This window comes from Telopea speciosissima, chromosome 5, assembly GCF_018873765.1.
Source record: "Telopea speciosissima isolate NSW1024214 ecotype Mountain lineage chromosome 5, Tspe_v1, whole genome shotgun sequence".
Classification (NCBI taxonomy): Eukaryota; Viridiplantae; Streptophyta; class Magnoliopsida; order Proteales; family Proteaceae; genus Telopea; species Telopea speciosissima.
This window is the reverse complement of record NC_057920.1, coordinates 54,553,002-54,575,889: the sequence shown is the minus strand read 5'-3', so window position 1 is coordinate 54,575,889 and position 22,888 is coordinate 54,553,002. Positions and strand designations below refer to the sequence as shown.

The following is a 22,888-nucleotide window of genomic DNA, read 5'->3' as shown; positions in this document are numbered from 1 at the left end:
GACTTCAGATTTTTTTACTTGATAGTGGGTCATATCCGTTGCTTACATTAATGTATACTTCACACCAAAAGTCATGTAATTATGGATTAGTTACTTTCATCAGTTTACACTATTGATATTGTCATATAGAAAATTTATCTGATATATGATTTGAGTTTATTGATTTTGCAGGAGTGAAACAGGGAAGAATCATGAGTCAGGATGATTTGACCCAGCCTCCTGGGTCGGAGGATTGGACCCAGGAGGATAGTGGCGCTACTACTCCGGGTTAGTCAATTGTAATGTTACTCTTTAAATTTGATGTCAAGTATTATTGTTACAGATGATTAATTTCTTCTTATGTTGGGCCATTTACAGTTCGTAGGGGAAGAGGCAAGAGGGGCAAAACAATGGCAAAAGACATTGTAAACATGCGTAATGGGGAAAAAATTTGTATTGGTGTAAACAAGTATGGCCAAGCAAACTCTACAAGGACAGCCAAAATAGCTACTTGGATTGGGTTGTTAGCAAAAAACACCAACTTGTTACCATTAACGTACCCTGATTGGCGAAAAGTGCCGCAAGTGTACAAAGATGATGCATGCGCCAAAGTCATGGTATTATTAATATCATATCCATAATTTGTATGGCTTACACAATAATAATATGATAACTAATATCTTCTTTTTTTTTTCTTTTAGGAGAAATTTGACATACCGGAATCTAGCCGGAGTTGGATCCTAGAGAAACTTTGTGCTCGATGGAGGGATTACAAATCTCTACTGAAATCTGAACATTTTAATAAGTATGAGACGGATTCAGAACGTATGGAAAACATTGATCTGAAATGTATGTCTAAAGAACAATGGGAAGCTATGTTCAAGATGTGGGGGGACAATAACCATTTGGTAAAGATACTTTTCTATAGAACTGAATGTAGTTTAAATATTTTTTACTATATTTACTGTCTTTGCAGTTTTAATTGAATGCAATATTCTTGGTAGGAAATTTCACAGCGAAATAAAGATATTAAGGCCAAACAAATAATGCGCCATACGACAGGAAGTACTTCCTTTGCAGTATTACGTGAAAGGAAGGTAAGTGATTTGTTTTACATTAATATTTATTTTATTGAAGTTGGCTATCTCTTAGTCCCAACATTTTCTGATATTTCTTTCTATTCTTTTTTTTTTTTTTAAGAAAAATGAGCATCCAGAACGTTTATCTCCTTCTTGTATTGAGATGTTTGATTTGACACATAGATCGACGAAGACTGGAAATTTCATAGACCCTGAATCAGAAAGGATAATGGTTTGCATTCCAACTTAGCTATTTCAGTCGACCTCTTTTATATTCCCCAAATTAAAGTGTTCTTGTTCATTATAACTTGCAGAACAGCATAAACATAGAGCTTAGTAAGAGAAGTGAAGAAGATCAACAAAAGCCTGAAGTCCGTGAAGAAATCTTCAAAGGTGCTTGCGAGGATTCTCATGCGAGAGTCCGCTTGATGGGTCTTGGAGTAACCCCAACAAAGATGTGGGGCAAAGAGGCAATGCGCACCCAACATAATGCATCTCGGTTGCAGACCTAAGAAAGCAAAATGATCGTTGAAAGAGATTGTCTCTCAACAGGGAGAGGAAATATCTCAGTGGAAAGAGAGAGCAGCTGAACAGGATGCAAGGTTGGCTAAGCAGGAACAAATGCTGGCTGAATTTGGGGCACATATGAAATCATTTCAGGATTTTATGTCTTTGTCACAAGCTTCCAAATGAGAGGTACATGGATCTCCAAACCAGAGTTCAATATTCCAAGTCCTTTAAACTCTCCCTTGTTCCTTACATATTGAGAATTTTTTTTTAATTCATGGATCATTCGCTATGCCTAACTCACCCACCTCTTGCTGCCCGTACACACACTCACACTCTCCCACCCCTTTCTTTCTTTTGTTGTATTAATCCACCCTACTGTTCTGTTCCATATGGAATTATCCATTTGGAATGTTCCATGAGTAGGCTCATGAGGTGCAGGTGGGTTGCACCACTTGAGTAGGCTGTTGGGACTATATGTAGTCTTACAACGAGTTAGGAAGAGATAAAGAGTAACCTCCTTAATTTATTGGATATGACACGTTTTAAAGTCGTGAGACTCATTAGAGCAAAACAAAAAATATCATGCCAAGAGAGGGATTGGATCATCATACATAAGCTTTAATTTAGATCATACATTACCACTAGGAATTTATGAATCTCATTCCTAAAACCCAACAAAAAAAATATATTAATGTGGGATTTGTACCAAATGGATGAACAGATAAATGCATTTGTAGATGAAAATAAATAATTAACTAGGTCCCCACCTAAACACTATAATATGTCTTCCAAACTATAGGTACTCTTTATTTATAGATTTTTTTAAAATAAAATTTTTGACCCACACAAAGATGGTGGTCGGACTCTCCTTAACTGTTGTATTTCTTTTTGATTTGGAGTCCCACAATGGAAAATATCCAACAAGAAAACCATGTCCATCCAATTATCCTTCCTACACTTTCCTTCTTATTAAACGCTACATCCTCCATCATCAAATACATTCATATATATATACCTGTATTCCACAACCAAACCTAAGTAGTAGTCACTAGTGAGAGTATCTCATTATCTTTCATTCTCTGGTTTGTATGTGTGGGTGTCGGTGGTTGGTTTTTGAAGTTCTCTGTCTGGGTGAAAATGGGCAGGAAATGTTCACATTGTGGGAACATGGGACATAATTAATTCAAGGAGTTGCACCATTTACACAGGAAGTGCTGTTGGAGGTCTGAGGCTTTTTGGTGTTCAACTTGAGATTCCTTCTTCTTCACTTGTCATGAAGAAGAGTTTTAGCACAGATTGCTTGTCATCCACTTCATCAGCTTTGTCATCCTCACCTGCTTCCTCATCATCTTCTTGGCTATTAAGCTGAAAGAGTTATCAATCTTCTTGGCCAGAGTGATAGATAGTGTGAGCGACCTAACATTGTTGGACATCTGTTGAACCCGGCTGATATGGTTTCACAACACTCATCAGTGGATCCACCAACTGTTCACCCTTTCACCATCTCATATGGTTTCACATGACCTCCAGCCCTGTTGCAACAGGGCAGCAGCTCCCACTCTCCATCTCTTCTACAATGCTTCTTATATTTTGTCTCCTTCAACTTCTTCTTCCCATTCTACTCTTCTTCTTTCATTTTCTTCTTTAAAACATCATTCTAAAGAAGGGAAAGTGCAGACTGAAATGGTAAATAAACTTCTGGTTTACCTGAAAATAAACTTCTGGTTTACCTGAAAATAAACAATTAGATCAGTCAGTAAATGAATCAATAAGTGGACCCTCATTGAGAAGGTTAAATTAGAAGATATTTGGAAAACAAATTAAAAATCAAAACAATGATTACTTCTGTATTTGTTTCCAAGACTCAATCATGAATATTAGAAACACAAATCCAAGCAAAAATTCAATGATTTCTCTTGATATTTGGTTAAACATTTCATGGAAAGTTGACTGTAAGAACATCATACATGAATTATGGGTCATGGGAATCATGGCGTCTATAAAACAGAAACTAGGAATTTGCTAAAACAGTTCTATTCAAAATTATGCACTAAGATCAAGAGAACAGCTTTAGAAAACTCCAACAACTTGGAATAAGAGATATACAAGTAATATAGGCAGCAAGAATTAGAAAATATGGACATTACAGAACCTCTTGTGTGTCAATCTTGTTATGTTTTTTGGATGGTGAGGTGGACCTTCTTAGATCCCACATTTCTGAGTGGTCAGTTTTCATCTTGGTCTGCATTTGTTTATCAACCATGAGACGGTCACTGGGTTGCTCAATTGAATTCCCAGATCCACATATCTGCTCTGTTCCTTTTACCTCAGCTTGGGACCCAGACTTCAAATTCAAATTTAAACTGTCTTCTAACCTGTTTGCTCTTGGTTGCTTTGCTTCCTCCTTGATTTAAGGCCATTGGCTGCACCCTTGGAATGGAGCACAATGGTGAAGGTCAGAGCTTTAAAATAGAATGGCAGACAAAGATGTCAATGAGGTATTCAGAATTGATTAAAAAGGAAAAGTAGGAACTTCCTTCTCCTCTTATTTTTACTTACATTCTTTGATTTGTCAGAAAGGATTAGTTCTTACATACCTATTGATCAACTCTTCTTGTGTTTAGGGTTTCTGTAGTTAAGTTCTCTTGTTTTAATTTTTTTTTTATCTTAAACTTCCTTTCTCTCTAGCTCGCTCTCTGTTTCTGCTTCGTTTCATTCTGTGTTTATCTATGGATTTGCATATGTAGTTTATATATGTATGAACATGTGTTTATATTGGTGATGTGATGGTGAAAAGTAAAAACAGTAGAATGTGAGCTAATTTGGATTTGTTTTGATCAAACAAAGGTGGGGAAAAAGAAAATAGAATAGGTTTTACTTTCATCTTTGTTCTATTTGTTTCTAAGTGTGTTTAGGATGTTATATTTTTCCTATCTTTTTCAGTTCTGAATTATGGTCATTATTAGAAATTACCTAGCTCTAATTACTACTTGCTGTGGATGTCTTTTTTTTTTTTCTTTTCTTTTCTTCTTCCTTTTTTGGGGTTTGAAACTCTTGTTAGAGTTTCAGAGTGAAACCATTAAAACCTCAACAATGTAACATCCTACTGTATAGTTGGTGAAACTAAAGCAGCCTCAAGAGCAGCCTCTCTTTGTTTTCTTGCCTACAACTCCATTTTAATATCATCTGGATCAAGACTCCAGAACTCCACATCATCATATACTGCTCCAGAAACTTCACTAGACCTACTAGAGAAACGACCCTTTCTCCCAGGCTGAATGCCATTAGTCTTGCTATCAGAATACTTGCGGCTAGCACGATTACCTTTTGGCACTCTAGCACCTCTAGAATATGCCATTTCTTGAGCAGCCTGCAGCTCTTTTGATTGTTTTGCATTTTGCAAGGAAAGCTTGGTGACTTCTACCCCTAATATTAGGCCCTTAGTCCCTAAAAGATGAAAGATAGGTAAAACTTACAAAGAGTGTCACAGAGTGACAGAGAGAGTTAAAAAAAGAAACCCCCTTGTAGCTCTACACTCATTGAGAACCTAAACAAACACCACTGACAACACAAACAAACCATTATTGCAGTCTCAAGCTTCTCAGAGAGCCATGGGATATGGAAGGAGTTTCAGTATTGAAACATGTCTGCAGAAGCCATGATAGGTTGCTGATTTAGATAGAGTGAATTCCATGGGTTCATGAAAGCTATCAGAACTGATTAGAGTTTCCTCAGTTTCAAAACGGTTATTGCCCTCATTTATGTACTGGATGATCTCATTAAGGGACTGCAATCTGTTGTTCAACTCCCCCATCTAAGCTCTCAAAACTAAATTCTCAGCTTCAATGGCCAAGTAGTGCTGAGTGGTGAAGTTCATACTTGTAAGGATCTGGTTATTCTCCTTCCTGAGCTGAGCCATTTGGACCATCAGTTCATCCAAATGCTTCTGTTTCCGCATCCTTGATCTTCTCGCCGATTCACGGTTTGATAGCATTCTCTTCTTTTTCCTTTGATCCATTACAAGCTGAAGGTCTTCTTCTGAACCATATTTTGGAAGCAGAGTTGACCCCGAAGAAGTTCCAGAAGAGGAAGGCATGGTATATTTACAGCAGAAATTTTATAATAAACCAAGTAGAGGGATTTGACTAGACTTTAAATACAACAAAGACAGGACCCAAATATTAAAAAAGAAACCAAAATGTATACATTATACCTATTAATTAAGATATAAAAATAGATATAGAAGAAGTGCAAGGGTCTATCTAACAGTTATTAGATTGTGAGTAGAGCCAGTTCATGAAAAAAAAAAAAACAGTAAAGGAACACAACAGAGAAGGAGTTGTAAGAAAAGATCCTCTCTCTCTCTTTGTCCAGCTTCTATGCATGTTGCAAGTTTTTTTCTAATTCTTCTTTCCAAATATATCTGGGTTTACACTTTGAAGGTGTCTTTGTGTCTTATCTAGAGAAGACAAAGCAATATGGTTATTGGTGTTTCTGGGGTTTTATGTGACTCTGTTCTGGTTTCTGGTATTTCAGAACCATTTATTACTCCCATTCATCCATTTTACATGAGAACTGTTGGGGTTTGATCCGGAAAACTGTTAGAATCTGTGACTCACAGGTCAGGTTGCATCCGTTTATCATTTGTTTAGAATATTGAAGCAATTCCTGTACTCTGTTACTGAACTATGGTTCTCCAAAGAAGTTGATTTGTAATGGTCTTCTTTATTATCTCTTCCTTCCATGAGTAAATAGATTAATACATAAATTGTATGTGCTTGGTGGTCTAGATTTCTTTTGCTTTTCATTTTTTATGTTATCAATATTTTGATGATTTAACAATCGAGCATGAAGATTTTGCTTTCTTGCATGCTTCATAATCCATGCTGTTTCATTGGTTTTTGCAATATGAAAGTCGAGGTTACTACAAGGCCCATATGGAGTTAGGCTTATATTATCAAACAGACAACTATTTGTTTAACCAGAGTTGTCTCAGAACAACATGTTGCCATAATAGCTGAGATGACTGAGATTCATTGTAAACAAAGATCTCACGAGCATGTTAATTTCTTCTAGAAATTTCAACAGCACTTCAGTGACTGTCCTCCTAGAGATATAGGAGAATTGGCAGTATGCAGGCCATTACTGTGGGGTCTGAACTCCAGAGGGACATATTAAATCTTATTTGTTTTGTACTCATTATTTATTAATCTGCTTAATTTCATTTCCTTTAGATTTTCTTTGGTTTATTGTTACTAATTAGGTTAGTATGATTTTGAGTTTCGATTCTGCCATTTCCAATGTCTAGCTATCCTGTGAATGGGGTTCCTGTGCAAGGATGGTTTTATGTGGAGAAAATTACTATTTTTGGGGTCATTCGTCTGTACATCATGTGACATTTTCTTCTGTAATGCCTTGTTTGTTGTATAGTAAAGTCTACAAAGTATAAAATACAAGACTACCTAAAAGATGTTATGCACTTTCCCACTGTCCACAGAAAATTGGGAATGGTTTCGTAGTGGAAAAAAACCTGCTACGACAATTTGTATTTCTTCTCCTTCACCCATTAAAATGAGGCTTTAACCTAGCATGCATGGAAACAGAAAAATTTCATTGTTGAGATGATAACACATTTCAAACTTCATCTTGAAAAAAACTCACTCTTAAAAAAAGAAGGGAAGGGACATCAGGTGGTAGGGAGATTACTTGTTCTGGATTGGATTTGACATGCTTGGAGGTACCTTGTGAAAGCTTTATTTTACTTGCTTCATGGGCTGCTTCTTCATTTCTGCCTGCAAATTTTCATTAGCTTGAGAATGCCCTGAAGATTGTGGTTGTGATGGAAGAACTCTTGCTTGGCCTTGGTTTGCCCCTAGAGAAAACATTAGTGCCAGTGCAAGTAAAACTACCCATAATCTGCAGTACCAACCCATCATTGTTCTCTTGCTCTCCTTGTCTTCTTACTAAATTTTGAAGATGATTAGTGAGAAGTGTTACATATGTTTGATTTATCGGAAAAAGATCTCTGTCCGGGAGTGTGGCCTACGCCAGCACTTGCATGAGTCTATCTGTCTCCTCCCCATGTGAAAAGACACTAGCCCCCTTGTTTTAAGGAGGAGAGATATAGACACATGGGAGTGCTGGCGTAGGCCACACTCCCGGATAGAAAACTGCTTCCCTTGATTTATTAATATCTTTCTCTCCCTCTCTCTCTCTCTCTCTCTCTCTCTCACTGAGTCAGTAGATGAGTGGGCCATGTGATGCATCTTTGATTGTCCCAGTTTTGAACTAATCTCTGACTCAGTGATGAGTGGGCCATGTCATTGAACATATATCTTTGGTGAGAAGTGTTACATATATTTGATTTATATTTATTCTTTTTCCTTTGTAACGATGAATCAATGATACTACATGGCTGTTGCATTGCTGCTACTTGCTTGCAACTTAATTGAAAATAAAAATTCCCAATTTGACCTTATTGGATTTGTACATCTTCCCATTGGTTTTATTTTTTGGTCAATGACATATATGCATATTTCCTTCTCATTTGAGTGTCATGGTTGGTAGAAGAAATCTATATAAATGAAAAGAAACTGATTTCTGATCTGCAGGTGTGCATGCTTTCTTTTTCTCTTGCCCTTTGGAAGAATATATCCCTCAGTTCAATAGAAGTAGTAAGAGAGAGATATTATGGACTTTAAATCCCTTGAGGAAAGCTGTATAAACTTAGACCTAAACATCTCAATAGCCATCTCCAACTCTAACTAGAAACTGAAACTATAAATTTGTGCACTTGTATACTGTAATTTGCTAATGATACTACTCATAAATTTTGTTCTCTCTTGTATCACAATTTAATTGAAATTACAGCATAAGCATGGAGAGTTACAACAAGGAACTGTGATTTGCAAAACTCTCAAGGACCCCTTTAGTAATTAGGTTGAGAGTACCAACCTGAACCTTGAAATACTAGGTGGATCAGCTGGGGTAGTTTGTAAAGTGCCATATTGGGTTTGTTTTAGATTGTATATAATTAGACTCAGAAATGCCAATCTGAACCAAAATTGTTTATTACTTGGGTTGTGATATTGGAAAAACCTGTTCTCATCTACTTTTTGGTTTTCTTGATCTGTTTTTTCATATTTATTTCCTACTTAGAAATGATCAGAGAACCTGTTTTTATATTCTGTATACATGTATTCCTTTTCCATGTACAAAGTGAAATCCTAAGGCAATTCCCTAGAATAAAAAAAATTTGGGTGCTTATGGAAGACAAAGTGTGCTACTGGTTGAGGATATTGAGGACAGTGACTCTTTTAGCACACTAACCGTGGCAACAATGTCATGGTTTTTGTCTAAGTGAGATGAAAATGCACCCTGCTTTTGTACTTTCCTTAGATCTCCAAGGCACTTGCTGATCACCTTAGTCACCTTCTTCCTGGACATGTTTGTTTCCTTTTTACTGTTGGAATATATATCATGATTCCTTTTTTTTCATTTTTCTGATCATGTTGTTTGAACTTTATGGAATTGATGTCGGAAATACAACCTATATTTACTTAAATGTGGTGTTAATGATTAAAAATGATAGTTTAGTTTGGTTTGGCATTATCAATGAAATTAAAGTGTCAAGATGATGACTTGGCAGGTTGGATATGGTTTGCCACTTCTTAGTGTGAAGATGATGCCTTTTTGTTTCTTTTAGTCCTTCAAAGGATTTTAACTTATGTGTAATTTGTTCATCTATGTTTCCTTCAGGTGCAATGAAGTTAGAAGCTAGAAAGTTCCAACTATGAAATTCAAAAGGATGAAAATTGGAAGGAGGAATAGATTATGATGTTCCTGATCTGCAATGTGGAGAGCAACGGTGATGAAGTATTTTATTAGAAGGAGTACTAGATTATGATGTTCCTTTGGCTAGAAATTTTTTCTCTTTGGGTTTTTTTTGTTGGTGTTTTGGTTAACAACATTGGTGGAGAGTTGATTGAAAGTGAATTTTAAAGGAATCCTAGCCTTTTGAGTTTTTTGTGTTAATGGAAAGCAATGAATTAACTACAATATATGGATTTTGTAGTTAATAGTTTTTCTTTTATGGAATGAATATTATATATAGATGTAAATTGCAGGTGAAAATTTCCTTTTTTGAATTACAAACAATGAATACCATATAAATGGAAAAAAAAAAAAAAAACAATTTTTGCCGACGGTAAACATATTACCGTCGCTAAAGATTTATTTTTACCCACGGTTATTTAATTGTCCGTGGTATAAATTAGATTTTCCCTGACGGTATACAAAAGACCGTCGTCTAATATTTACATTTTTAGTGACTATTAAAACCGTCGCTAAAAATACATTTTTCACGAAGCTTTATGTTTCCGTCGTTAAAAATATATTTATGGCGACGAAAGCATAAATGTCGCCATAAATATATTTTTAGCGACGGAAACATAAAGCGTCGTGAAAATGTATTTTTAGCGACGGTAATATAAAACGTCGTCAAAAATTATTTTGCTAGTCGGTAGCAGTTTTACCGTCGCGATTTTCCCCGACGCCAGTTTAGCCGACGGACTGGCGACGGTTAAATTTACCGTCGCTTATAGTTTCAGCGACAGATATCTATTTTTGGCGACGGTTTATTACCGTCGCGAAAAATCATATTTCTTGTAGTGTGGGACGTTTCCTATCACCCCAAAAAAAAAAAAAAGTGGGACGTTTCCATCTTTAGTGTGTTTTATTTTACCAATAATGGCTGATAGTTATTCTAATGTGCTATAGGGAGTAATTAACGTGCCCACTGCATCCCACAACTCTCATCATAATTCAATAAGTTCAAACGTCCCACCAAATTATGAGTGTGCCATTCCAAATTTATCACCACATGCTAATCCATTATCACACCTATTATTTCTCTACAAGATACGTTACCATATCATTTCCAATTCCACTACCCCAATTAATCGGGGAAGTAACGTCCTTAATTACCTCCATAACTTAACCACAAACTCCCGAAATTACTCAAGCTTTGTCTACTCTTCTCCCCCACCTATCGGGTTGCACTCTTTCACCCCCAAATCAAGACTCAACACATGTGCAACCATCCCAACCATTCTCCACTGTTCAAGGCAATGGCCTGAGTACTTTACAAGCTCCAAAGAGGCCTCGGGTGGCAAAGGAAGAATCAGATTCCGTGGAAGATACAGATATGGCTGTGCTTGATTTAACTGATTCTGTGCCTAATTTTTTAGGGCAGACTGTTGGATTTTGTGTTTTTCAAAAAGCAGTTTCAAAACTTTCCTTTTGAAATGTTCTTTTTGAAATATAAGTTTCAAATATGAAAAACCTTTTTCCTCCACTTTGTTTTGATTTTGTTGGAAACACTTGTATATGTGTGTGCATGGTGGTTAGAACCAATGACCTCTTGTATAAACTTGTAAGGAAACTTGAAAAGGCATGAGAACCTCTTCAAGTTTAATCCCACATTGGTTAGGGACAAGTAGAAAAATGACCTAATATGAGCTCATGTAGCTTACAAGGGATAGAGGGTTCTAAGGGAACTCTCCCTTGTCCCATGTGTGAGGTTGGGGTCGCGGGTGCTTTTCACACACGCGCATCGAGCCGAGTCGAATTGATGTGGATTCATATGATGTATTCTTTTTGGCATCATGCATTATAGTACGTATAGGCACGTACATGCATGTTCATGCACCCATACGTAGGGACTTGATATGTACACATACCTATACATAGAGGGGTATGTATATGGGGGTGTACATATCTGTACAACTAGTAGGCCTATATATACAAATGGGCTTTGGGCTTCAAGATATACAATTTATGCAAGTGTTTCCTGTGCTCTGTAAACAGTGTGCTCTCTGCATTCTGTTTGCTTCTTTTCTTGTTCTTCTTCTTCCTTTCTGATTACTGAGTAATTACCTTCGGATACTCTGTATTGTAATCACTCTTGGGTGCTGCCAGTTGTGATTGAAGTGATTTTATCTTGGAGGTAGAACGCTAAGGTCAACCCGAATCTGCACGTATAGGGGGCGTTCAACACCTTAAGAAAAGTACTCTCTGTACGACTCCACTTGTGTTGCTGTTTGCTGCTTAGGAAGAAACAAGGAGACAGTCGTTGTGGTATTGTAAGTTGTTTTATTTCTGTATTTATTTTGATATTTCATTCGGGTATATATATATATATTATATACAAGCAGATTCTGTCAAGTCTTATACCGATTGCCTAGAATCCTATTTCTTGCACAGACCCCCGTGGTGGCTGGGGAGCAGCACCACAGGAAGCAAGGAAGATTCTTGGGTGGAACTGTCAAGGGTTTGGGAGGTCCACGACAAAACGTTCCTTTTCATCACCTCCTCAAATCTGACTATCTAGATATTGTGTATCTTATGGAAACGAAGAGTCAAAAAATAGGTATAGCCAAATTGTATCGGAAAGCTAAGTTTCGTTCATGCTTTACTATTGATCCCCATGGTGCTTCCGGTGGTCTTGCGATTTTATGGAAGGATAGTGTTTCTTTAAATGTGCTATATTCAGATCATCGGTTTATCGATATAGAGGTTACTTCATCTGATAATCCACCATTTTTCCTTACTTGTGTTTATGGCGATCCTTTGAAACATAGAAGGCATTTGGTTTGGGATTTTATAACTGCTATTGACAGAGCGCGGAATGGGAGATGGCTATGCCTTGGCAATTTCAATTCATATCTCTCATGGCATGAGAAATCACGTGGGTCACAATCTCTATCTCGTGACTCTGATATCTTCAGATCTTTTGTGAATTCTTGTAATTCCTTGGACTTGGGTTTTCATGGTCCACTCTTTACATGGAATAATAAATGAACTAGAGCCTCAAATATCAGAATACGGTTAGATCGGGCTTTATGCAACCCTGATTGGAGGCAAGCATTCTCTGAGGCTTCTCTTTTTGTTAAGCCATCAATTGGCTCGGATCATTGTCCCATTTTAAGTGATTCTATTGGTGGAGAGTCTAGGGGTCGCCGTACCTTTAGATTCGAATCCATGTGGCTTCAACATGCAGATTGTCGAAATGCTGCTCGTAAAGGGTGGTCGATTACACCTTCAGGTTCTGCGACGCAGGTATTGATGGGAAAAATCCAAAATTCACAACTTGTCTTTAAGAAGTGGAACAAAGAAGTCTTTGGTAATATCCATGAGAATATCAAGACCCTCAAAGCCGAGTTGGAGCATATTCAAGGTCTTCCATCTTCACTGTTTTCCCAAAACCGTGAGACGGAGGTTCAACGCTTACTTGATGATGAGCTCCAAAAGGAGGAGGAAATGTGGCGACCAAAGTCAAGAAATACTTGGTTACAGTGTGGAGATGAGAACACCTCCTTTTTTCACATTTCTACTGTGCAAAGGCGGGTCCACAACAAGATCCTGAAGCTCAAATCCCCATCAGGTCAATGGTCGTCCTCTCCCTCAGAGTTTTCAAATCTTTTATCCAGACACTTTCAACAATATGCTTCTGAGACAGTTGATAATGATGCCATTGCTCAGGTTTTAAATATGGTTAACCCTGTAGTTTCTTATGAGATTAATGACTCTCTATGTAAACCCCCAACAATGGAGGAAGTCCGCCTTGCTTTGTTTGCTATGGGTCCATTGAAATCTCTAAGACCTGATGGTTTTCCACCCATCTTTTTCCAACTTTATTGGGAGTTTGTAAAAGAGGATATTTTTTCTTATGTTGTTGAGTTCTTTAACACAGGTCACATCCCTTTGGAGTTGAATATCACTCACATATGCCTAATTCCAAAGGCAGTTCAGCCCGAGTCAGCGGATCAATTCAGGCCCATAAGTTTTTGCAACCTGATTTTCAAAGTCATTACCAAGCTCATTGCTGATCGTTTGCATGGTGTATTACACCAAATCATAGCTCCATCAGCTCCATCACAATCTGCATTTATTCCAACAAGGCTAATTTCTGATAATATATTGGTTGCCCATGAGATGTTTCACTATATAAAGAAGCAAAAGAAGGGGAAGGCAAAATTTCTAGCTCTCAAGCTAGACATGCGGAAGGCATACGATCAGCTGGAATGGAGATTTATTGAAGATGGGCTTTCGCCAGTATTGGGTGGACCTTGTAATGGCCTATATCTGGTCCGTCTCATATAAGCTCCTAATCAATGGTGTTAAGGGCTCTATTGTACCATCCCGTGGTATTCGTCAAGGAGATCCCCTCTTGTCACACCCCGAACCCCCCCTGGGAGGATTCGATGGCTGACCCGAATACCCGATGTATTCGGAGACCACCAGGATCCAAATGCAGTAAATACACGTCACAAGCACAACACAATTTCAAGATAACACGTGTTACATTGATCAGAGTGCAGGGAAAGTAAAGTGCTATAAGTTTTATACATATTATTTACATTGAAAGTTCCAACAGCTCGATATTCCCAGGTTCACGACCATCGAACCACCACACAACTATTCTAAAATATATACAATGGAAATTCATCCACCAAAAAGGATAGTATTAAACAAAAGAAAATAAAAAGGTAACGTCACGTCATCAGTTCCTATTCTCCAAGTAATCCTTTCTGCCACAAACGCATTCACCTGCAAGATCATCTAAAAAGAGAAAATTCCACAGGGGTGAGCTTCATTGAGCTCAGCAAGTAAAGGATAGACCACACACACACAAGCATGCATCCTAAATGCCTGGGTTCAATTTTAATATTAAATCCACCTAACAAACAAATGCCTAAGTCGGGTCTGTGCTAAGACAACAACTCGGGAGACGTTCTCGGTTCCTTCTTAACCGCTCCGAGACGAAACCTCAACTGTTGTATGGAGCCCACAGCGGTCGTTGGTATTATATACTTTCCCGTGGGTAGACCCCGATAATCATAGCCAGGACCCCATCCCGACGTCCTTCACACTCCTCAGTGACAGGGAGCTATGATCACCCAACACCTGAACCCCTGCTGGTAAGGGTTGTAGCACTAAGGAATGACATTCCTAGTCATATGCAGTCTAAATGGCATAGTACAAGGTGTACAGTGCTCCCGCATCCCATACCTGTCGTTTTCAAGCCGACTACGACATCTAATCTATCACAAGAATTCATATTGCCAATCATTCCACATCATATCATTCACAACCATAAGTTATAAACAATGAAATCAATAAATATCATAAATAAAACATGAATTTAAATATGCAAATGATTCATGACAAATACATCTAAGAATGGAATAGACACTCTTAAAAGAAATCAAAGCTTACCCCCACGTACCTTGTTATGATTGCTATGGTGATGTTGGGTTATGTTCCGTGTCGATGATCGGCGCGATTTGACGAGCAAATGGTAAAGTCCTATGAATGTTTAACCACATTCGGTGTTTGAAAGTGTCAAAAACTCGTGTGGAGTCCTAGGGTTACCTCGTGGTAGGGTTAGATAAGGTTTAGAACGTGTTCACGAGTGAAACAGCATCTCAGGTTGATGAGGCAGTCAACCGGGACACCAACCTGAGATGGCAGTGGTTTAAAAATTGAAACAGTTATTCTCTGGATGATGAACCATTCAACTGGGACACCAACCTGAGATATAACAGGTGTAAAAACTGAAGTAGTATTCTCTGGTTGATGACCCAGTTGACTAGGACATTGACCATAGATGCACAACAGCCCAAAAATCGTAGAATTTCATGGTCTCGATGGGTTTTTGGCTGAAATAGGAAATCAAGTGCCTTCATTCAATTATCAAGGCATCGATGGGATTGGTAACCAGATGACATAGAGGTAGGGTTTTAGAATTTGAACATATTTAAGATAACTGTCTTAATCTCTGAAATTCCTAAACTATTTAGCTATAGAAATTAGTAGAGAAAACCATATTCAAACTTTAATTTCAGAAACTGGTTTAGCATATGTAAAAGAAAGAGTTAGAAAACCAAAGATTTCATAGGGTTTGGCATCTACATGAAGAGGAAATGAATTCAATCATGGCCTCATCAGTAAAGTTTGAAAATCGATAACTTCCCTTGAGATTCAGCAAGGGGTTTGAGATGAGGAGATAATCTAAATGATTAAAGACAATGAAGGATGGGTTTTACCTAAAGGCAAAGATGGCTTGCAGTGGTAGTCCTTCAATCGGCCTTCTTCTTCTTCTCTTCTTCTTCTTCTTCTCTTCTTTTCCTCTCTCTTCTTTTCTCTCCTTGTCAATCGGTTAGTCTAAAGGATAAGTGAACTGGTTCTTAGAGATTGGTTTGTACTTAATTAATTCTTATTCTAGTTAGGCGGTTAAAGGATTGCTTCATTGTTTAATTAATTCTTATATTTGTTAGTCGGTTTTGAGTTTTAGATAAAACTTAATTATTTAAATCTTTATAACTCAAGATAGGCCGACACTATCACTTAATTGAAATATTTGTTATTTAGTGAAATATTGGTATTTGTTTATGTTTTAATCCAACACTAATACTAATTACCATATTTGTCATTTAGTATAGGTTTGTATTTGTTTATGTTTTAATTAAACACTAACACTAATTACCATATTTGTCATTTAGTAATAGGTTTGTATTTGTTTATGTTTTAATTAAACACTAACACGGGTAACCGAATTGGTGGGCCCCATGTATCCAAAGTGTTGGGAAAAACATTCCAACTAATTAATCGGGATGCGGCGACGAGATCCCCGGCCCAAAACACTGGGCCCCACGCCTCTAGGAGCAAAATTCGCGGTGGCAGAATTCTCTGGTCGATGCAGCAATCGACTAGTACATCAACCTAAGATTTCTGTCTTCGTTTTCTTCGTGTCGGAACATCTAAAAGTCAATTCGTTCCGCAAGCGAACCCACAAGGACATAGTTATAATACCAAAACTACCTAATACGCGGTTAGGATATCTTACCACAAGTTGTACATCCGCGTGTGGATCCCACAACCGCACAGGGGAGGTATCTGTCATTTTGCCTACAAGCAGCGTGTTACCACCGGGATTCCTTCTTCATCTTCTACTTGTTAGAACATAAATCAATACTCCATAACGCACACGATGCCACGACTTCGGTTTCCAGATCTACATTCGGATTCGGGTTAGGGTTCGGATCAAAATATGCAAGGCCGTAACACCTCTCGCTTGCTATTTTCATTTTATGTTCCCAAGCTCTTTCTTCAGTTATCTCTCATGCTCAGGAGCTTGGTTCTCTGCAAGGCATCAAAGTTCGTCACAGAGGTCCCCCAATCACACATTTACTATTTGCTGACGACTGCTTACTTTTTTCAAAAGTGAAGTTGTAGGAGGTCATATCTCTCAAGCAATGCTTGGATTTATATTGTAAAGCCACTGGGCAGGCTATAAACCTTCAAAAGTCCTCTCCTACATTTAGCCCAAATACACCTAACAGGTTCTAGCAGTGGTTTTCGAGGGTATTAAAAGTTCCATATGGTGATGGACCTTCTAAATATCTAGGATTACCAACTGACTTTGGTATTTCCATGAAAGTTTTATTTCAAGAAGTGAAGGAGAGGACTCTTAGGAAACTGCAAGGTTGGAAGAAAAATTTCCTGTCCCACGTTGGGAAGGAAGTTTTATTGAAGGCTGCAATCGCTCCTATGTCTAACTTTGCAGGTTCACACTTTAAGTTGCCAGCTTCACTCCAATGATTCAATCAGAAAGGTGAGCTCGGATTTGTATTGGGGAGATTCTGACAAGGATTCCAAAATTCATTGGATTTCTTGGTCAAAACTTTGTAGATCCAAGGTAAAGGGGGGTTTAGGTTTTAAAGACTCAAAACTCCAAAATCAAGCATTATTAGCGAAGGTAGCTTGGCGGCTATGGTCATCACCGGACTCTCTATGGGCTCGCTTTATGAAGTCAATATCTTTTCCACACTCAAATTTCTTTGATGCAAGATTGGGTAACAAACCATCATGGGGTTGGAGAAGTTTACTAGAAGGAAGGAAAACTCTCCTCAAAGGGTTACTTTGGCAGATAGGAAATGGAGAAAATATAAACATTTGGCTAGACAATTGGATTCCAACACTTCCTAATTTCAAGATTCAAGATCCAAAACCCCTTGGGTGCCAATTAAATTCTGTTGCGGATCTCATTGACCCCATCTCAAGACGGTAGAGGATTGATCTTCTTCAAAAATACTTTCAGCCGGGTACAAGGGAAGCCATTCTCAAAGATTAATTTGAGTCTTTTCCAAATGGAAGACAAGCAGGTATGGGGCCCATCGAGGAATGGTATTTTTTCTGTTAAGATGGCTTACCACTTGCTATCAAATGAAGCTCAAACTGCTACCACTACAAGCGCATCTTCTTCACACATTCATCAGTGGGACCTTATTCCAGACTCCACCTGGAAATGCATTTGGGGTATGAATACTCTCCCAAAAATAAAAAGCTTTATTTGGAGAGTTTGCGCACAGGGTATTGCTTCAGGGGAGGGTCTTCACTCTCGTCGAGTTCCAATCGATCCGTCATGTCTTCGTTGTGGGGCGGATAAGGAAACTGCAGATCATATTCTATTGGGCTGTTCATTTGCTCGCTTGGTTTGGTTTGGCAGTAGTTTGTCATATTCTTCTCCTTCCAACCATAACCCATTGCTACATGAATGGATAGGAAGTTGGGATGCCCTTTATCGGAATGATAAGAAGCTTGCTCAAGAGTCGTTAGCGCAAGCATCCTTTCTTTGCTGGTATCTTTGGCGTGCAAGAAATGATTTAACTTTCAACGTCAAAGCATGGAGTCCTCAAGAAGTGATTTTGGTAGCGGAAAAAGCCTATATTGAGTTCTCGACAGCATCTACAAAGGGCCATCGACGAGATGCACCATCGATTGGTCCTATGAATGTGGTGAATGTGACATGGATGCCCCCCGCTCTAGGTTTCATCAAAATAAATTACGATGCAGCACTTCCTCAAGGAACATCGACTGGGGGTTTGGGTTTCATCTTCAGAGATCACTTGGGAAGCCAAATTAAGGCTATCTCTGCTCCTTATCTTCTAAGCTCAGCTGTCCAAGGGGAGGCAGTGGCAATCAAAACTGCATTGTCACAGGCTACTGCTCTTGGATTCACATATCTTCTAGTTGAGTCTGACTGTAAGGAGATCATTGATTTGCTTCACACCGGTAATCGGTTCCCGCCCTTGGAGGTGGCAGCGATAAAGCCGATAATCAATGACATTAGGCATCAATGTGCTTTTTTTGCATCAATTTCTTTCTCTTGTATTCCACGGGCTCTGAACAATATTGCAGATGCCCTGGCAATGAAGGCCCTGTCTATCATGTGTACTACAGATTGGCCAAATTCTATTCCTTGGCTTCATAGACTTTGTGATTCTGAAGCTAATGGCTTTACACATGGTTCTCAATTTCAGTAAATCTATTTTTCACCAAAAAAATAAATAAATTCAAATGTACTATTCAAATTTGTTAGCTTATAGACCGAAAAACCAACTTCTGGTTTATTTGTCTATAATTTCTGCCTTTGCATTTAGACTTTCATTGAAGACTATAATCATCAATTGTTGTTGAAGCTTATAAAAGCGTATTGAACATACGTTGTTTCAAAGGCAAAGAGGGGTCTGTTGGAGAAACGGTGTGAACAATTTGAGTGGCCCACTATATAGGGGATCTTTGGTGGTTGCAAACCGCATCCAATTATTTCACCCATTTTACTATTAAAGGTGGTTTTACTAACAAACTCTAATGCTTTTACTGTTATCTTTTAGGGGCATTTTACTACCGCCGCTAAATGATAATTCATATTGTATTCTTTTTTTTTCATATTTTTTTGTTCCTCTGTTCCGTGGAAAGGACTTGGGTTTCCTCCAGCTGTGGCGGGAGCTGGAGGATCCAGTCCAGCAAAACAAGGGGTGTTTGGGTCATTTCACAGGTGGGCCCCATGTGGGCCCCCTTGTGAAATGACCAAACTCCCCCTTGTTTTTGCTGGGCTGGATCCTCCTGCTCCCGCCACGGCTGGAGGAGAGCCAAATTGCCCTGGAAGACTACATAAAGTTTACTTACAAAACTTTAAACATATACTAGAATTTTTTTTTTGTTCATTTCAATCCAAAATAAACTATAAAATCAAGTATTTACAATTTTCCCAAAAAAAAAAAAGATCATCCTTGTACAGGATTTTCTAAAACAAAATCCATCTAAAAAGTTTGAATATTGTTTATCAAGTGTTGCTCCCATGACGAGCTCTATGATCCCATACTGAGCAATGAGTTGTAAAAGCCCTCTCTCAATATTGTCCATTTCAATGGATCGGGTCTCTATATGTACCTGTCAAGAACTAAAGATGGACCAGTACGGTCAATAACCATTAAGAACATGAACAATGACCAGCTACAGATATGTATTAATCAACCACTAAACTTCACAATCTAAAATGTAATATTCTGATGATGTTAAAACAAGCACTCAACTAATGTGAACAATGGCCAATTGCAGATATATATACTCTTTCTATTGGCTACTACTATGGCAATAATGAATTAGTTTTAAAAGTGACACAAGGGAAGGTACTGTTTGGACTAGGGAGAGGGGGAGGAAAATTAAAGGTTATTCTATTGTAGGAGAACAAAATTTAGTACATAATTTTGTTGCAAATAAGTGAACCATATCAGTAGACTTCTCCTTGTAAATATTAGCAACTTAATGCTACCACTAAGTTTCAACAAGTTTATTACTCATTCTATCACTGGTGATTATGAAAGTCACGTAAAAACGTCTAAGAATCGGCTCTGGTTGATTTTGAGGCGACTCGGCCCCACAGTGCATTAAAGGATCTAGCTTTCCTCCAACCGTGGTGGGAGCAGGAGGGTCCAGCCTAGCAAAAACACCCAAAAACAGGGGGTGTTTGGTCATTTCATAGAACCCACTTGGGTCTCACCTATAAAATGACCAAAACCATCCCTGTTTTGCTGGGTTGGACCCTCAATTCCCTTCACGGCTGAGTAGGATCATTATCCTCTGCTATCCGCTGTCCACTGCACCTGTTGTCCCCTCACATGGGGGCGAAATGACGACTCAACCTCTCTGCCCAAACACACTGCACGAGGGAGGTTAAGTCGTCATTTCGCGCCCCATGTGAGGGGACAACACTGTGCTGTTCGGGCAGCAAACAACAGAGAATAAAAATTCCGACTGAATATTTTTATCTGCTCCATTTTCACAAGTTCCTTTAATAGAGGGGGGTGGATCCCACCCAGGTAGTGTATTCGAACAGGGATAGAGTGGTCATTTACGCCTCCCTCTATTAAAGGAACTTGAAAAAATGGAAACTGCCTAAGAAACGGACCAGATAAAAGAGAGCCAAATTGTGCATTATAGACCTCGCGACTCTGAGACTTCTTTTGGACCAGGCGTTGAATGATGGGTATGAAATGCGTGTCACCTCCTCTACATGGCTGATTTATGGAACTCCACGCTTCTGAAGACATTCATAAGTATTTATTACGTTGAAAGGGATTCGAGTTTTAATAGCATATGAGGTTGGTGGAGAGTTTACATAAATAACCTTGTTACAAGTTGGAATTACAGAAGAATTGTTTTACCTGATTTTTTTAATCAGATCTCCGTTTACCAAAAAAAACAAAATAAGTAAATAAATGTCCGGACGATTTTGGGATATTGTGCAAAGTAGTTGTATGGGACTCTTTTGTATGAAGAAATTTATTAAAGATGACGTGAGAATTATTTTACATTAAAAAAGAAAATATGAACTTAGATAAACGACATATATACACAGTTTTTAGATTGCCAACACTAATATTGACAACACGAAATCTTGACCCCACTATTATTTATGTGTTAACAACTTCTGAACAAGTTGAAGTCAAATCCCGCTTCTGCTTTGGTGGGGGATGCCTTCGGGGAGAAAGCCATTAACCTTAGCATCGGAACAAAGGGGACTATATTCCAGCTTTAAGCCGGGGAATCCCATCAAGGAAAAGCAATCATATTTTATAAACGTATTAACGTAGAAGTAGGACCCATTCTCCATCAATCAGGCAGATCGGCTAATTCAATTGATTCGGTGGGTAGGCAAGGAAAAGAGAGAGAGCTATCCATGCTTAGCTAAATTAAGGGCTATTACCATACAAAAAGAATCTCCCTTATTATTAAAGGAGACATTTTAAACTATACTATTTATATATAGGCAAAAGGTTATCTGGTCTGTCCATATCGCATCAACAAATCTTGTTCGTTCTTTACATTCCATAATCCCATACGGTCATATACGACATACGTCACTTCGTTCAAGGGAAAATACGATCTCAAAATACACTTTCCTCCCTCCTTTCCCATCGTTTGCTTCGTTCTAAGCGAAGGCTACACCTCCACTCCTAAACCCCAATCTCTATCCATTCTCCTCTCTGTCTTCTCTTACCCTTACAAAAAAAAAACAATCTTTGCTTCCTACAGAAAAGAGAGGTGTTTAATTCAATGAGTATGAAGTTCAATCAAATATGGTAGCAGTTCACGAAGGCTTATTTTTGAGTTTCCACCGTACTGTGAAAGCTGCTCACGAAGGCTTATTTTTGCCTGGACCAGTCCGATCATAGTGCCAGGGTGGTAGTAGTTCCCTAGTGTTCGCAACTTTGCGTTCGAAAATACCTTTCAATCGTTAAGAACTAAATCACACCATCAGCGATCGAGGATGAATGAGGAAAGGAAGGGATTCAAATCTCCCCTGTTTCCGGAAGTATGGACTGCTTTTCTATATAGCCTTTTGGGTTCCATTGAAGAAGAACTGAAACAAAATCTAGGACCATAGAAGGAGGATGAGTGAGTCGCCACTGGCGATGGATCAATGGCACTTCCGGATGCTGCAACCAATTCGAGCTACTTGGTGTTTGCAGGTGGCGGTGTAGAAGGCCGAAGCGAGATCCCTAGTGCCATTGTACTCGTAGAATTCGATTTTTCTTCGAATTCTAGCTCTCTCCCAAGAACCGGTGAGTACTTTTTTAAATGATCTAATATCATGTAGATTTTGGGGGTTTTAATAGTACCAATTCATTCAGTTCCATGCTATCTTTCGTAATTGAATTAGATACTTGCAAATAATCTATTCCCATATAGTGTGGAACTGTGGATCAGCTGCGTTACATACGTACATTGAGTCGTCTCCCTGATTTTCATGGAATTTACCCTTAACTGTTCTATATGCATTTGATCATTGTTTTCATTGGTGGATACACATTAGATATTATCTTTCTTTCCAGTTTCAGGCTTTCAACCGTCTTAGTGTTCATGTTATCAGCTGCTACTGTAATAGTAGAGTTGATCTAGCTAACGTATTG

At 38.4% G+C, this 22,888-nt stretch overlaps 1 pseudogene; it reads right to left on the bottom strand.

Moving 5' to 3' along the window:
* Nucleotides 1-5,012: 5,012 nt before the first annotated feature.
* Nucleotides 5,013-5,767, bottom strand: LOC122662083 (annotated as a pseudogene).
* Nucleotides 5,768-22,888: the final 17,121 nt, after the last annotated feature.